Below are 16,948 nucleotides of genomic sequence, written 5' to 3' on the forward strand. Positions count from 1 at the left end.
GAAGCACAAGGAAGGAAGGTCCTGGTACTTACAATTAAAGCTAAAAAGCCACATAAATGCAAATCCTTTAAGTTCAAACACACCAAAGTCAGCATCAAAAAGCAAAAAATAATTAGGATCTTGTGATTTTTGAAGATCAGAGGTTAGCAATATTTAGTAATCCACCTAAAATTGTGACCAGCCTCGAGGACCAAGGGCAGCTGTGGAAGGCCAAACCTCGCTTTCAGGCTATTTTTGGGAAGCACTCCCAAGGTTTATCCCAGAAATTGCTTTCTGCCTACTCAGATTTCTCAACTGAAGGGATCACATGGTGTTTAGGTGGACTGCTGGAGACACTTGAGAACAGCAACGCTGCCTGCTGCTATCTGCCTGGCACAGGATGGGTTTTAATTGAGACTGAACTCTTCAGTCCCCGCTGCAGTCTGCAGCTCCAATCACTGAAATAATAATTAAACCCAGGAGGAACAGTGCAAAGTAGCAATGCCTTTAACTGGTACATTCAGATGAGGAAACTCAAATGTATACAGACATCTTCAGGATGTGCTGCTCCGTTTAAAGCCTGAGGATTTGACCAGATTTTAAACAGCAGAAGTCAGGGCGACAGAGATCTGGCAGTGCAGTACAGAAACAGAGATGTAGGTAAGTATTCAGTTCCACCTCACCTAGTCCAAGGAGAAAGAAATCAGAGCAAGCATTTCACATCCAAGTTTGGGGCCTTCCTCCCATGGAAATCTGAAGGATTATAAAAGTAAGAGGGGAAATGCAGAGCAAGAGATGCTCCTGAGGCATCCATCTGGTTCAGAGCCATTGTCCCAAACTCATACAGACACAGGACAGAGAAACCACCCTGAGAAAGTGCTGGCTGTGGAGGCTGCTGGTGGATCAGACAACACAAGTCCGGCTCTGAAATCCACGGGGAGAGCCACAGCCTGGAAACAACTCTCCATTAGGTTAATTAGTCAAGTTTGATGTATCCAAGTCGGTTACCATGGGCACAGGAACTGACGAGTAATGCTTTACACAGAATTCCCTGTGTGCAGATGGGAAATCCACATCCAGCTCCTCCAGGCACAATCCCCCCGGCCCAGGGGATACCCCAGGCTGTGCACAAACACCTCCCACCCCGCTTGAGCTGTTTACAACCACTTACTGGAAGACCTTGTCCATAGATCATAAGGCTGCTAAAAATAGCACCAGACAGCAACCAGGTTAATGACATCAAGAAGATGCATTTGCAGGCAGAATGTAGAATCTGCCCTTCACCTGGCTTTTGGTTGGTTGGGTTTGAGTGGGGGAAGAAACAAAAAGATGCTGTTTTCCCTTAAGAATCTGAACCCCATCGGTCACAGAGCAACAGAAAGCTGTTCATCAACACACCAAACAAACTATTGCAGGGCCTGGGAAGAGACCACTGTGTTACAGCATTTCCCCAAACAAGCAAGTGTATTGCAAGTGTCATTAGCTACATCATGATCAACATCACGTCAGTCAGTTACAACTCTACGCTGCAGCACACATTCACCCATGCACCACAGCACTACTGCCACTTCTAGAACAGCAGATTTAGAAAAGAAGTGGGAGAGAAACAGCAATTTGCAATTCAGCAAAGCTCCTGTAGCAGAGCAGCTTGAAACTCCCTTGGGAAAGGACCCTCCCCTCTCACCTGATGTTCATCAAGTGCCTAACTGAGCCACAGAGCACAGAGGATGGCATCTGACCAACTTTCCTCTCCCCTGGACATGCAAAGCCAACAGCACAAAAACACAGACTACTCGAGTCTCCCTGGGAGCACAAACAGGATTCAAGGAACAAAGGTAACACAGCCATAAATAACGCAAAGCAGCAATGGGCACAGGGAGGGTGATGTGAAAAACCTAAACTGCCACAGAGGAGCACTCCCAGCCACAGCTGTGAACCAGGGACCTGATTTCCAGCCCATGGAAAATGAGAAAATGCCACAGACCTTCCCAGCTGCCCAAAAAAGAACATACCTGCTAACCAACAGTGCCTGACTCCAATCACTGCTGCTGCAGGAATGCAACAAAAACCCTGCGTGAGGGTCTGTGTTACCTGTTGCAAAATTGGTTTACCCCCTGCCAAAGGGAGACACATGAGAGATGGCTGCATGCAGGTCTGTGCAGAGGTTTGAGAGGAAAACCTCCCAGTTGGAGCTCTTCAGGACTGAAATTCACACAAAAGAGAGGTTTGAAATGTAATCAAACTGGAAATTACAGCCACTATCTTCTGATTTCAGGCTGTCTGTCCCTTGGCTCCCCATCCCTCCCTGCAGCACGCATACTATCCCCCAAAGTGGTGCCAACTCGACCAAAAGCACATCTGTTTGGTGAAGACATTCATTCAGCTACTCAGGGTCAGAAATAATAGAAGGGAGAAGCACTCTGATAAAAGCATGGTGAGGTGGCAAACTTTTAGCCTGCACTACAGCCAAAGCCCCCGTATCTCAGAAATACAGCCTGAAAGAAGTCAGCTAGATGCTACAAAAAAGGCAAGAAGAATCACCCTTGTTTGACAGCCCCAAACCCATTAAGGGATATAATTCAGCTTCACCTTTCTTAGCAGGTTAATGTTGAGCTGCTACTTTCTCCCCCCCTTTGTCTGCAGATGCCTTAATTGGTAGCTTAATACAGATTTCACTGTTATGCTTATCACAGTGCTGGGAGCTGGCTGTGTGACGGGAGAGCACAACACAGAGAAGAGCCATTTGTCTCTGTAACTAATTGTTCTGCCTCCTCGACATACACACCAAATTGACTTGGCAAGACTGCAAGGCAAAGCTGCTCTATTTATTCAGACTCCTCTTCTGCTGGTTGAGCAGCTTCACAAAGCAGACTGCAATGGCCAATACAGCAGAGGCAACTTCATCAAGTTTATGCAAAACTGGAATAAGTGGGGGGGGGGGGGGGGGGGAAGGATCAGGCCCCAGGTTAGCAGCATTCCTGGCAGTGTCCTTTACAGTAAGTATTTTAGCTTCAGTTACCTAAGAATTAATTGGCAAAATACTCAAGAAGTTCATAAAGGCAAGTGTGAACACTCACTTATTTCTGGTTACGGCCTCCTTTACCCTAGGGATCAGGCTCCATAAAACAAAAATAAGTACGTGTAGACTGCCTGATCAAAACACAGGGGAGTGCCTGAGTTAGCCAAACACATCTAATGCCTCAAGCAGCAACCGGGTAACTGAAGCCTGAAGTCGTGCACAGACATGTCCTTCCTGGAACAGCCCCACGCCTGCACGCCTGGTGCCTGACTCGGCACCCATCTTCCAACTCAGCCAAAGGTTCAAGGTGTTTCCGCATAAAACAAGGAACTAGAGCAAGACAAACACAATAATACATTGTGTGGGGAATAAAACCTCCTGCCGAGAAGAAATCCACAGACATTTAAAAAGCACAACTGAACAAAGTGCAAAAAAAAATAAGCCACAGATGGAGCTTGAAGTTCTTGTCTTACTGAAACAGATAGCAGAACTCACACCGTCTCTGGCAGGGGAAGCAGGAGCAACCGGGGTGCCTGCATGCTTGTGTCTGCCTCTGCAGCACGTCTCCTCCACCTCTGGGCAAACCAAACTCCCTGTTTGTCAGCTTTCACCAGCTCTTGGCAGAGTAGAAGGACATTCACATAAGTGCTCTAGATTTCAAGAGCATCAATCTCAGCGGAGAAGATGCAAACCTTAGCATTCCACAGCCAGAGAGCCAGAACAAAAACACAACCCTTAAGGTACATGCTGACTTCTCTCTTTACTTTGGTTTCATAATGCTGGAGAAAACCCAAAATCCTGCAGTGCTGCTCAGTCCACCACCACACAGCCCTCAGGAACGCTGCTGGCAGCTGGCTGGGTTCTGGACCAAAACCGCAGCAGCTCTTTACGTGCATCTCTAATCGTGGCATCTTAAGACACGTATAGGCATCAAAAATCAAAACCCCAAAATTCTTTAGCAGCTACCCTGTCAAGAGAGTGAAGCAAAGCCAAGACTAAAACCTACAAACGAAGAAGAAAAAATAGAGAGGAAGAAAAGGGCTGGCTGACACCTCCTGTACATGCTGTCAGCAGGATCATTTGCTCCAAAAATAAAGATGCTCAATGCATCTAACTGATGACATGACAACTGCTTCACGGCCCCAACACCAGAGTTGCATAAAAACCTCTGAACACCCAATTACCTTGCAGCTCAGCAGAAACCAAGCACTTGTACTCCCTCAGAGCACGCAACAGACACCGTGTGCTGCTCGCCAGTAGGATTTTCAGCTCTTCACATCCACTCAAGCATCCACTCAGGCTGCAGAGAAGCCTTTCAGCCTTCCACCCTTTGCCAGTCATGCTCAGTGGCTTCAGCCACCAGCTCACAGCAGAGGTGCTTGCGTACCTGGGCCACATTGTGCAAAAACATCATCACAACAGCAGCTCAGGATCCCAAACACCTCTGCAGAGCACAGAGAGGCAGAGCTACCAACCCCAGGCACACAATGTCCTGCACAGCCTGGATACTCTCAGGCTGCCTCATCAGCACCTCCCAAGTGACATTTAAAGACTAGAAAGCCTTTAGTAAGAATATTGAAGGCTTTTTCCATTCCCAGGTCAGAGAATTCTCCCAAAACACTGGACACAGGTTCCTCCAGTGCAGACTTAGTTGCATTTTATTTCTTTGACAGTTTTTAATCACCTCTGGTCTAGCATTTGGAAATTATTATTCACACACGCAACAGGAACAAGGCTGCAGGGAAACATGAATTTCACCAGCCTGCCTGGTTTTGTCTGTGGACACCACCTCACATATTACCAAATCAAAACAAGCCGTCCAACTTCAATGTGAGGGGGAAATGAAAGGGCAGACCGGTGACCTAGAAACGAAGCCAAGACTTTGGCATGAGCTTGAAACTCTGCAGCAAAGGCAGGGGAAAAAAGAAAGCTGTAAGTGCTTTCAAGATGAAACTTAAAAAGTTTATTAATGGAATTACATGATGTGGTCCCTACAGAAAAACAAGGGCTTGATCAAAGGAGCCTTTCCAACAGGAAAGAGTTTACCAAGCAGAACTCTAGTGCCAAAGAGGGGACACAGTTATTTAAGGTTCTGATGCAGGAAAAACACCCCCAGGCTAATGACTGGAGAAACTTCCTGGAGTTCACAGCTCTGATAGCAACCAGAACCACTGTTACACACCCAGGATTTACATAGCACATATCGTGAATCGCATGACACTAACAGCAAGGGCTTGACTAGTCAGTAGACAAACCTTTAGGGCTTCAAGCAGTGGGATCAGGAATGCTGCAGTCACACGTCTCAACACTGATCCAATGCAAACTCACCCTGCCAGGTGCAATTGGTTCAAGGAGGGTGTTAACAAGTTACCTTTGTCCCAGCATGTTTCAGGCTTGATGGGGTAACCTCCACATCACCAACATAAAACTGACACAGGACCTGCACTGCCCATAGGTGAGGTTGACAGGAGAGGCCATTGCATGCCAACGTCCAGCCTGGACTGCGTGTGTACCACCAGGGCTCAGCGTAAATCACTGGGGACTTGGCTAAACCAGCTCCTTGCAACATCAGGCCAAGGAGATCATGAGGCCTCGGCAGTAAACACTTCTGCAGAGCTGCAAAGTGCTTCTGCTCTATGAACCAGGTGCTGCCACCGATAAACCATGTGTGAACCCGTCCTCCTGCAGCGCTGCATGTTCATCAAGTTTGCAGAGGCGAAAGACTGAGCTATTTACAAAGCGATCAAGTACCGTGCAGCTGAGACCTGGTCCTATAAAAACAGAGCTGTTGGGAGTGATTTTACAAGGTTTTAAAATATTTTCAGAAGAAAGCCAACTTTCCATTGTTTGCTACAGCTTGTTAAAGGCCCACACATCCCACAACACAGACACCCTCCACCTCTGCAGCCAGCACTGCACAGCTGGAGGTACAGGCAGACTTTCAGGAAGCTTGGCTTTGCCTGGCCATCCTACTCATTGATTCAACTCTCCCACCACATCCCACTGAAACCCAAGCCCAGGGCTCAGTCCTCCACCACAGTGTGCCACAATAATCAGGCCCCAGCTCTTTACACAACCACCTAAGCCTCCAGACCTTACAATTACACACTCCCCGAGGAGGATGAAACCTGCCCTCCTGGGAGACAGCGAGTCCTCCAGGACTGATCACAGACGGTGAGATGATTCGCATCAGGAGCCTTCCCAAATCCTATCATCCTCCACCCACGGGCTGACACACTTCTTTCATTCTGCCTCTCCAACATAGAGACACAGAAGAGCACAATACAAACCACTCTCCTGCCCCAACATGCACAGGACAAACCTTAACTGTGTTTAGGAAGCTGGTGAGAAGCATTCATGTACCAGCACAAAGCACCAGCCTGAAGAGGATTTAAACCTGGGTGAAAGATAGCCACAGCACTGGAGTGTTTCTTCGGTTTACAGCCAGTTCCCTGCACAGGCAGGGAGAAGCACACTTGGATGGTTAAGGGTTAACTTCCCACATATCTGGACCGAAACTGCCTTTCTGAGCACTGCCACTCTGTCCAGTGTTATGTCAGGGAAACAATGCTAAATAAAGATTACGCTGAGTGGTATTATGTAAATAATTCTCTTCCACAATGAAAGGATAAACCTAGACTGCTTGGTTAGTTATTAACCCGGGAGCCAGCGCTGCAGAGAGGAAATCCTGCCGGCTCTCCCTCCCTCGACACACGCACCACCCACCGGGAGAGCCACAGCCGGGGCTGCAGCTCCCAGAGACAATACCCGACCCGTCCCCTGCGGCCCCGGCACTGGCACTCTCCCTCTGACCACTTCCCACAGGAGGAAACCATTTGGGCCCCATGATGTTGCCTCCTCCCAGGGCAGCCCCACTCCTCTTGGCCTCACCACTGCTGTTGAGGCTGGACTTGGCCCTCTTCCTGCTCTTCTTCCCACCAGCAGTCCAGGACACGGAGGGCTCCCTGACCCTTAATGGGAGCACTCTTCTTGCCACATCCCTCCTCTTGAAAGCCTTCCCTTCCCCTTGCAGGCTGAACCCATTGGAGTCTGCCCTCGCCTGCACATCTCCTCCCACCCAGAACAACTTACTCGACCTTTCTGCCTCCACATCCCCCTGCAACCTTCCTCCTGCCTTGGCCTCACGTCTGAATGCTTTATGTTTGTCATATGATTTTAAATCTGTCAACAATTCATCCATCTGCTGCCTCCTGGGTTTTTAATGCCACAAACCTTTCTGGGATACAGCCTTGCACAAAGCTGTCAGTGGAAAACAAAGATGTACCTTGTCCAGAAACCAAACCAGCTTTGAAATCTTTTCTTTCCAAAGTGCTGGGCAGTCTCAAAGAGTGGCTTCTTCCCACTGTGAGCAGAAAAGCCATGATGCTATCCAGTCTAAAATAAACATTATGGGAGCGGCGATAAGGGGAAATATTTCAGCTGACTAAGAGCGATGTGGGTTCAAATCCAAGCGTAAGCTGATATTGCCTGTAATTTGCTCCTGAGCCAAAAACACAGACTGGGAGTGAAAAAATGGAAAGCATTAAACAACAAGCGGCGACTCTGGAAAACTTCAGCATTTCCATTTATGTTACTATTTTTTTAAATAACCTTCAGTTTCACGGATCATAAAGTTAATTTGGAGTTAACTTCCCTTCTCTGTAAGTAGACAAAGCTGCTATCCTACACATTCGTTAATGTTTATTCAGTGCTCAGAAGCTATAAAGCGCTTGAGAGCACTAACTATTATCAACATCCTCCATGCCACCCAGCAGGCACATAACCCTGCCGATTGCTTTTGCTCTCCTTGTCTCCCCCTGTGCCCCAGCTCTCCTCCAGCCACTGCGGTAGCAATCACAGCCATCTAGCTCCATCTTTACTGCTTTTCCTTCAATGCCAGCACCTCTCCCCTGCAGGCAGAACTCCTTTCCAGACCTCTCAAAGCCTAATCCAGACCAGCAGCCAGGCACCCACTGTCAGCAGCAGAGTCCGCAGCAATCAGTGCCTCTTCCTGCCTGGCCAACCACAACCACGTCTCATCTCTCCAAGCTTCCCACCATGAAGCTGGCAGGGGTAGCACCCTGTGAGCGCTGCCCACTCACCAAAAAATCCCCTCCCTGCCTTTAATAAGGGACAGCCCAGAAAACCTTCAGTTGCCAGAGGCAGGTTGGCAGGAAAGGAGAAGTGGTGGCCTCCAGAAGGGAAGTGGCAAGTGAGGTAGGCAGCAGGACTGGGGGTGAAACCCAGATTTCTCAATTCCCAGAAGAGTCCCGTTGCTGTCTCATGCACAGGTCAGGGTTCACTTCCCAAAACTGCCAAATCACTCAGCTCCTTCTGCTCTTGTGTCATCCTCCCCTTCCTACCCAATCCCTCTCTCACTCTGACCAGGCTTTTGTGGGCATATTTATGCTCTTTGTTTTGGAGATCCAGCTCCCCTCTTCAGTCCTTTTTTAGGAAGCATCTCTGCTCCAGCCAGGCTCATTAAGTGAAATGCATTTCCATTTTCTACTGCAATACAAAGATCTATCCCTTCGATGTTACAGGGCAAACTGGAGACCCTGACACCTGTGTGCCAGCACAAGTCCAGCCATAAATAGTAATCCTCTACCACTTTCCTATGTCAATATTCAGCAAAGGCCCTTCAAAGCCATGCAAGAGCCTGTGCCACAGCATCCTAGATGAAAATCCATGACCTCATGATGCCCAAATCCTTAAGCAGCTGCAAGAGCCTCAGTCACTAATCACAGAGGCGACTGGGTGCTGCTCTACCTCATTTCTAGCTCCATTAGCGCTGACCCTGCCCTCCACTGACATCTCTCAGTGAAGCCACAGCTCACACAAATGCAGCTGCACAAAGATAACAGTCCTTTTTAAGAACACATTGCCCTAGATTTCCACCCCCAAGCACCCCTGCATCTAGCCCGTGGTCTGCATTTGGGGGATCACTGCTTGCAGGAACAGAACCCTGGAGGGAACCAGTACTCTGCCACTGGGAGTAACAAGCCCTCACACTGAGCAGGTAAAGCACTCCCAGGGAAAGAGACTCCTCTTCAGCAGCTCTCCCGCAGACTTGCTCCGACACACTGAACTTCACGTAACCTCCCTCGCCCATTTTCAGACCTGCCTAGTGATCTGGTCCGAGTGAGACGCTGGGTTAGGGATAGGCAGCACTGCATCCAAAACACAGGCCCTCTCAAGCCCATGCCCCTTTGCAATTGCTCAAATTAGCTGCTCAAAACCCACTTCTGAAAATTTACCAATTTAATCCTCCTTTCCTACCTACTCATCTAGAAACTGGGGAGATCATAACTCTCCTCATCCCCAAAGAGCTGAGAAGATGACAGTATCTCAAACATGTAAATTATGGTTGGCTTCACACAGGTTTCTCTCAGGATGACCTGAAAACAAACAGAACTGCATTTCAGTAGAGGCCACTAACAACCAGAACCAGCAGCAGGAAGAACCATCAAGCAGGAGCCATCAAGGGGACAAGTAATTTACAGCCATGCCACGGAAGATGAGACTGGTAGCTCTCTCGACACATGCAGCTATCAGCACAGCTGCACACACACCTTCACCACCAATCATAACAAAACTGCTTTCACCAGACTGCAGCTCCTAATTACAAGACTTGAACACAGCCTGAACCAAACCCTCTTTGGATTTAGCGCAGGATGGCTCCAGGGACTGGTACAACCTCCACTCGAGGCGACTTGGTTCCAATCCAACCACAGCCATTAGCAAGTGAAAGGTATTGCCAAGCAGCAGCTGCTCAGTGGCTTGCGTGAAACAAGTTTATGGTTTCACTCCAGATCCTGTCACAAAAAAACACCCCAGTCACCTCCATGGTGCTCAGAGGTGTGAACCCAGAAGCATCCACCCACTTCTCCAGCGCTGGAGACACCAGCCTGGGAGGTGCTCCCATCCGGGCCCAGCACCAGCTCCTCGGAGCCAGTCCTGACCTCCGCAGGGTTTTCAGAACCAGGTATGTTTTGCAACTTGGCAGAAACACACAGCTAAATAACAGAAACCACCACCCACATGAAGCCAGAAGAACAAAGTACCAGTGTTTTCCTGCCCCAGACTTGTGCGTGCCCCATCTCCTCTCTCGTACCAAAAATAGCTTATACTTTTTCCCTCTTGGCAACAACAAACCGAGGTTTGAGTGCATTTGCTTTCAATAAACTAAACGCATTTTGCAAGAGTTTCTCTCATATTGAAACTTACCCAACTGAAGTTATAAAATACAGTCCCACACAGAACTTCCCTCCCATGGCATCTTGGGACTCAGCCTCCAAACACTGTGAGCCTTGCTTACTGTATTCCCCACCCAAGGCATGGCCTCTGTGCAGAGCTGGCAGACCAAAGCACATGAGCTATATCCCAGAGTTACCCAACGAGTCAGCAGTGAAATTCAGGGAATTAAGTACAACTTCACTAAAGCCATCCAAGAAAAAACAGCTTTCACTGGAGCCCTCCACGAGTTTTGCCACCACTTTCAGAAGCGATGGAAATACTCAGTTGTCCCAGCTCACATTCCTTGCCTTTCTGAATCGGTGGCGTTACCAAACCTTTATCTGTGAAGCACATGGCAAACTAAAACTTAACCTTGCTGATAAAACCCTTACACTAAATGGAAAAACTCTTACCCCACACAGCCAAAGAATACCAGCAGAACAACATCACATCCACCACAGACAGATTAAAAAGGCCGTATTCAGCAAAACCCTGACGTTTTCAGGCATTCAGAACACCAACCTTTGCTTCGTGCAAATACTGAGGGAGAGGTCGCAGACAGAGTTCAAACCATAAATGCCTGTGAGCAGAAAGGGCGGCGTTAGGAACTCCCCATCGCACAGATCAGCACTGTCCTCTCGGGCGAATTCTTGAGCTGACCCAAAACACAAAGTTCAGGGAGCAGACCCAGCCTCCAGCGCAGGCAGGAGCTCCCGCAGGCTGTACAAGCAGGGACATCCACAGGGTTCAAAGCGATGGAAGGAGGGATTGGGTCAACACAGCCCCCGGCCCCAGGCAGCACCAGCCCCAAGAGGGCCAGAGTCCTGTAGGTTTTGCTGCTTCAGTGGCTTTGGCAGCAGCCCACATGGCAGGCAGCTGCCTGCACCCACTGCAGCCTGCTCTTTGTGCATTGTCAGGGCAAGGGAGCAGGAGGGAGGGCCGAGGGAGAAGAGGGAACAGGAAATCATAAGAATCGGCAGTCACTCCCGACACTGCAGCTGGGCTTCAGGGACACATACACTTGTTGCCTGCAGACACTGGCCCTGCTCCCCACCGTAAACATTTACACAGCAGCCGCTGAACGCCACAGCGCCAGCTCAGCGAGCTCCCTCCTTCCCACCGCCGCCGGGCCCAGGCTCCCCCGCCAGCACGCACCGGCACGGCTCGGGGGCCGGGCCCGCATCACCCCACCCGGCCCAACGGCGCCTGCGACTCACGCTCGTGTGCCAGCGCGAGCCCACCGGCTTCCAACGCGAATGTGGGGCCACCACGGAAAACAGATCAACACTGGAAGGGGGACCGAGGCAAAAAACCGGCCCTTGGGGTGCACCCCCCCGACCCGGTGTCCCCTCGAGTTCCCGCAGTGCGGGGCTCTCCCCGAGCACCCCGAACCGCGCAACGCTTTCCCGTGAGGGTGAAGCACAAGAAAACGCGACAAAACCAGAAAGTTTCTCGTCAGCGCCCCGCTCCCGCGGCACGTTTCGGCTTTACATAACGGCGGCCGCCCGCTCCCCACCTGCCGGGAGCGGCCCCTCACGGCCCGGCCCCGGCCCCGGCCCCCGCCCCGAGTCGCAGCCCCACACCGGCGGGGGCCCGCTGGGGGCAGCGCCACGCCCGGGGGCACCTCCCCGCTCCCCACAGCTCCGCTGCCCCCCCTTACCTAATCCCGCCGGCCCCATCGCCGCTGCCGCCGCTCCCTCCTCTCCTCACCTCCCGCCTCAGCGGCCGGCGGGGCAGCGCCCGGCGCGGGGACCCGGCCCCGCCATCTGCGCCGTGTTTATAAATCCAGAGCCATGGGGCTGCTCGCCGCCCGTCTGTGTGTGTGAGCGTCGGTCTGTTTGTCGTTGGGTCCGCCCGCCCGCGGGGCCGGGCCGGGCCAGCCCCTCCGCCGGCCCAGCAGCGCCCTGCCCTGCCCTGCCCTGCCTGAGCGCGGCGGGAGGCGGCGGCGGTCCCTCAGGCCGCCCCACAGCCGCCCCGGCGGCCGGGCGAGGCGGGGCGAGGCGGGGCCGCGCCGCCCGCGCGCCTTAAAGGCGCCGCGCTCTGCAGCCGGCCCGCAGCGCGCAGCGCCGAGCACCGGGGGCACCGGCTGTGGCCGTGCTGGTGCCACCCGCAACGTTTGAGCCCCGAGCGGTCGGGGCCGTCCCCCAGCGCCACGGTGAGGACGCCTCGGTGCTTCCCCCCAAAGGAAGGCCGGGGGTCCCCCGGAGAAGGCCCATGGTGCCCATCCCAGCCAGGAAGGGGTGTGCAGGCGGCAGAGGGTGTGCTGGCTTGTATCGGCAATAGTGGGGCTGGGAAGTGGTCATCCGCCTGTACTCGGCACCGGCTGGGCTCTTCTACCAAGTATTGAGTGATAGGGACAGAGGTAACGGCCTCAAGCTGAACCAGGGGAGGTTTAGATTGGACATCAGCAGCAAGTTCTTCCCTAAAAGGGCAGTTCAATATTGGAACAGGCTTCCCAGGACATTGCTGGAAACACCGTCCTGGAAGCGTTCAAAAACTGTGTAAATGAGGCCTGTACTGACATGGTTTAGTGGTGGCCTTGGCAGCGTTGGGGTAAAAGTCGGATTTGATGATCTTAAAGGTCTTTCCAAACCAGGTGGTTCTGTGAGCCCCAGCCCCGGACCGGGGTCTGCGCTGCATGTAAACCTTCCCTGGGGAGTGGATTTGGCAAGGAAATCAGCACTTTAACAAGCAGATGCCCACAGGAGCCGGGCGCTGAGGCCGCCCAGGTCACTGCCACGCCATTCTCATCTTCCAGTTTCACGCCCCAGCTTCTGATTTTTACTAATATCCTGCTTTTTCCTACTCCATGCTCCCAGGGGGGATGAGGACGGTCATGCCCCCTCAGCCACCACCATTCCTGCTCCGCCGTTCCGGGTCCCCTGCCGTGGATGGTGCGCAACCCAAAAAGCTGGAAAAGCCCTTGCAAACTCTGCTTCTCCCTCCCCACTGCAGCAGGAAATGTGGGCAGAGGGGGGTCCCCTGCGACTCTACCTGCCTGCAGTTTATTTCTCTTTTCCTGCGTCTCCACGAGTGGCATTTTCCCTGGGATGACAGGGTGGGCAGCTCATTCCCTGCCCCAATAGAGCTGCACTGCTGCTGGGCAAAGGGACTCTCCCGGTCCCACACTCGGTCTCCTCAAGTCACCAGACTGGATATGTAAGCACAGGCACACACCTTGGTTCAAGTGTAAATGTGAGCATAAACATCAGGACCAGGAGTCAAATTGTCTTGAAAGAGCCCTGACGTGCTGGGAAAAGCAGGAAAAGTCACCCTTCCATGCCCGCAGCAGCTGGGTGTCAGCGGCATCAGGCAGCACTTTCCATGAGGTTCAAGTGCATCTCACAAGCTGAGCGTCTTGCGAATCAAAGCAGCAGATTAAATCTTCCTCTCAAAGCTGTGTTTATCATGGAAGATAAAGGACTGGATTTATCCCTGTTGCTCTGCTCCAGCCATTTAGCATTTCTTGAGCTTCTTTTCTGCCCGTGACGTTTCACTTAGTGAATGGAAGGCAAGTCCTGTACCACAGCAAAAAGACTCAGACATTCATTTTACAGGAGCCAGGAGTCAGGCTTTTGGGTTCCAGTGACCTCAGAACAACATTATAACCCTATGTATTTAAAAAACCCTCAGGGTTGAACATACTTTCCAGCAATGCTGAATATCCTGCCAGTGCGCAGATGGATTGTTTGCCCTTGTTCCTACAGTCCAGAAGGCCATGGTCCCAAAGGGAATTGCTGGGCTGGTATCACAGTATGAACATGGGCTTTTCACAGTGGCATTGCTCTTACAACAGCGGGGAGGATTTCCTTTGCATGCCTGGCCGTCTGTAACTAGCAGCTACCAGATCCCACTGGTGTTTATAAAGCCATTATCCACAACCACTGCGCTCAAAATACCCAAAATAATGCCCAAATTACCAAATAACACCCCAAAATAACAGTTGTCCCAATGTTGTAGGGCTAAGTGACTTCAAGAGTGGTCAAGACCAAGCAGTGAACCCCTCTGGCCAAGATCCTGTCTGTCTTCATCACCCTCATCTTAACAATATCCTAATGAGGAGCATGTGACTCTCCTTAGTGCAAGAGGCTGGATACATTTGTATGGTATTGCAAAAGGCAAATCTCTTCCCCATCTCAAAGCAAGAACAATGAGTTTGGCTTTAAAATAATGGCCTTGCAAACACCAGACAGCAACAGTGCACTCTTTGCAAAGGGGTTCTGGCTTTTGGAGCCTCGAGGCTTCGTGTTTTCAAGCTTTTTCCCTGCGACTGTGGAAGCTGGCAGCTTCTTGTTCTGGTTAAATCACACATGAGGTCATGGCAGCATCTCAAGGCTCTGGGAGCTGCAGCTTCATGAAAGCAAAGGCTCCAGTGAGCATCACAGAGCAGAGGAAGAGCTGGTGCGGGTCGCTGTGCCGCAGCTGGACACGTACACACACATTAAACACAGGAGACAGAGCCGGGCTGTCGCTGTAATCACAGTCTATCTGTGCTGCGAGGCTGCAGATAGCTTACACAGATTTTCCGTAGCATTTCACTCCGAAGCTGCCGTTGATAGCTATTCCATCAGATAACATGGTAATGTGACGCACCTCTGAAGCATCCAGCAGCAAAGACAGGGATTTATCTGAAGCAGAACACTGGAGTCCTGCCCCACGTTCTGGAGATGTTTCACATTAAACTTGCCCCGTGCCCAGCACAAATGCAGGAAATGGGGGTGTTTTCTCGCTTGGGTTCACCTAAACTCCTCCAGGAAAAGAAGCGAGATGCAAAACAGGAGCTCACTTTGAAACCACCCTCCCATGGAAAGCTTCAGGGGAAAGTAATTATGCTTAAAGCGAGCAGCCTTTAAACTAAGTCATCCTGTAATGGACTTTATCGGAGCATCAGCCCACTAGGACCAGTGGGCATGAAAACCGTAGTGACCTCCACAACCTTGTGTGACCCATGCTTACTAGCATGGGGACAAGGGGTGCTAAGACCCCCAGCACCATGGAGGGATGCACGGTGAGGGGAGGGAGCAGTAGGGGGGTTGCATCCCTGCCCTGCATGATGCAGTGTGGCTCCCTCCAAAGCACCTTCCCACCACCCCAGTGACCTGCCTTTACTTGATCCAGGCATGAGAGGAATTTGGTGGGACTTGGGTGGTTGAAGGGCTGGAGTTCACCTAGGGGAAGCAGATCTGTCCCAGAGGATAAAACCAAACCAAGCTAAAGATCTCTGCCTGGAGGAGGAGGAAAGGAAAAGCCAGGGGAGCTGGCTGGTGGCTAGGGTGGCTTGCACAGGCAGGCACACTGTCTGCAGGAGATGGCTGCTCCTGCCTTTTTCCGTGCTTGCCTTCATACTGGCAATGGTTTATGGAAACAAATGATGCAATGTGAATATCCCAAAGTAGGTGGCACTCAGCTACGTGCTGAGAGGGGAAAAACTGAAGTGATCCTGGATGGTGACTGTAAACTGGGAAATGATGTAAGCAGCATCAGGGCTGCCTTCATCCCTGAGGCATGAGGGTGATTCCACACTGTGCACCCTGCTGTGAGGAAGGGACCCCCCTCAGCATCCCAGCATGCTGCAGTTGCAAAGGGGTTGTGCTTTCCCAGCCGGATCTGACTGTGGCCACAATGTTTGGCCTCTCATTTTCCTTGGCTCCCTCTCCCAGATCACTGCTCCAAGGGGTCCTGAGCATCTGCCTGTTCCCTCTGCTCCGCAGTGGGTTTGGGTTGGGTTTGCAAGCCCCATGCCAGGGCCCAGCAGTGGGTAATGTTCCATCTGCCCACCCCAAACCACCCATCACCAGCAGACCTGCACTCACATCAGCTCCTTACAAGTTGTGCTGGGGCTGCCTGCGGGTTTTAACATGTTGAGGAGCAGACAGGACCCCAAAAGGGTCATGTCATTCCTAAAGGGATCAGCTTTTAAATGTAGGTAAATACACAGTGATTTTAAATTGAGCTAAAAGCAGCAAATGCATTCATGGTGTGAGTGCAAATGTTATTTCCTGCCCTGTGATGGGGATGGGCAGAGGGGCTGTTTGCAAACTGATGGGGCTGAATAAACACACATGCTGCCTCCCCTCATGCCTGCTGTCCTGGCAGGGAGAACAGGCAGGGGCAAGCAGCAGCCTCCTGTCCATGGCATGCTGCTCCTGGCAGTGGTGCCTCTTCCCGAAGGATCTGTGGCTCCTTGGCACTGCCAGCGACTATTAATGCCAGTGATACTGGCTAGAGATGGCTACCACATTATTTCAATAAATGGCACAAAGTAATAATGGATGCATTTCATCCAAATCTGTTTGGAGAAGTAATCACTTAAAAATAAAATACTCAAAGCCACCCAATGGGTCTCACTGGGGAAGAGCCTTGAAGAAGAAGCACTTACACTCTGTCCCCTGCCAGCATCCTGGCAATGAAGGCACTGGGCATAGGAGCACATCCTGCACTGCACGGAGGACAGCAGGCTGCAGTCAGGTACCCTCATCCAGCACTGCATCCTACACATGTAACAGCGTGTGGTGGTGGCAGTTACTCCCCTGAGACAGAAAAGGCAGCTTTGTGCTTTCCTCTAGTGCCAAATAAAGATGCCTTTTTATGGCACCAGACATAGAAATGGTTAAAATGAGTGGAAGAGCGGAGCGGTGACTAATGCTCTTCAGTAGAAGCTGGCGTGCTCTCTGCTTCCTACCCACAACAAAAGCACTGTGGCCCCACGGCTCC

General features: G+C 51.3%; 1 protein-coding gene across 9 annotated transcripts in view; it reads right to left on the bottom strand.

Moving 5' to 3' along the window:
- NCOR2 (nuclear receptor corepressor 2) overlaps positions 1-12,200 on the bottom strand; it is a 237,005-nt gene extending 224,805 nt beyond the window's left edge. For 8 of the 9 annotated variants that reach the window (XM_062624136.1, XM_062624129.1, XM_062624134.1 and 5 more), the window contains exon 1: positions 11,895-12,200. The gene's annotated coding sequence lies outside the window, so the exon portion shown is untranslated. The remainder of the gene's footprint in view (positions 1-11,894) is intronic. The other variant, XM_062624126.1, reaches the window with a different exon arrangement.
- Between the last annotated feature and the right edge of the window lie 4,748 nt (positions 12,201-16,948).

The sequence above is a fragment of the Pezoporus occidentalis genome, unplaced genomic scaffold (genome assembly GCF_034315485.1).
Source record: "Pezoporus occidentalis ecotype Australia unplaced genomic scaffold, CSIRO_AGI_Poc_V1 ctg262, whole genome shotgun sequence".
Taxonomy (NCBI): domain Eukaryota; kingdom Metazoa; phylum Chordata; class Aves; order Psittaciformes; family Psittacidae; genus Pezoporus; species Pezoporus occidentalis.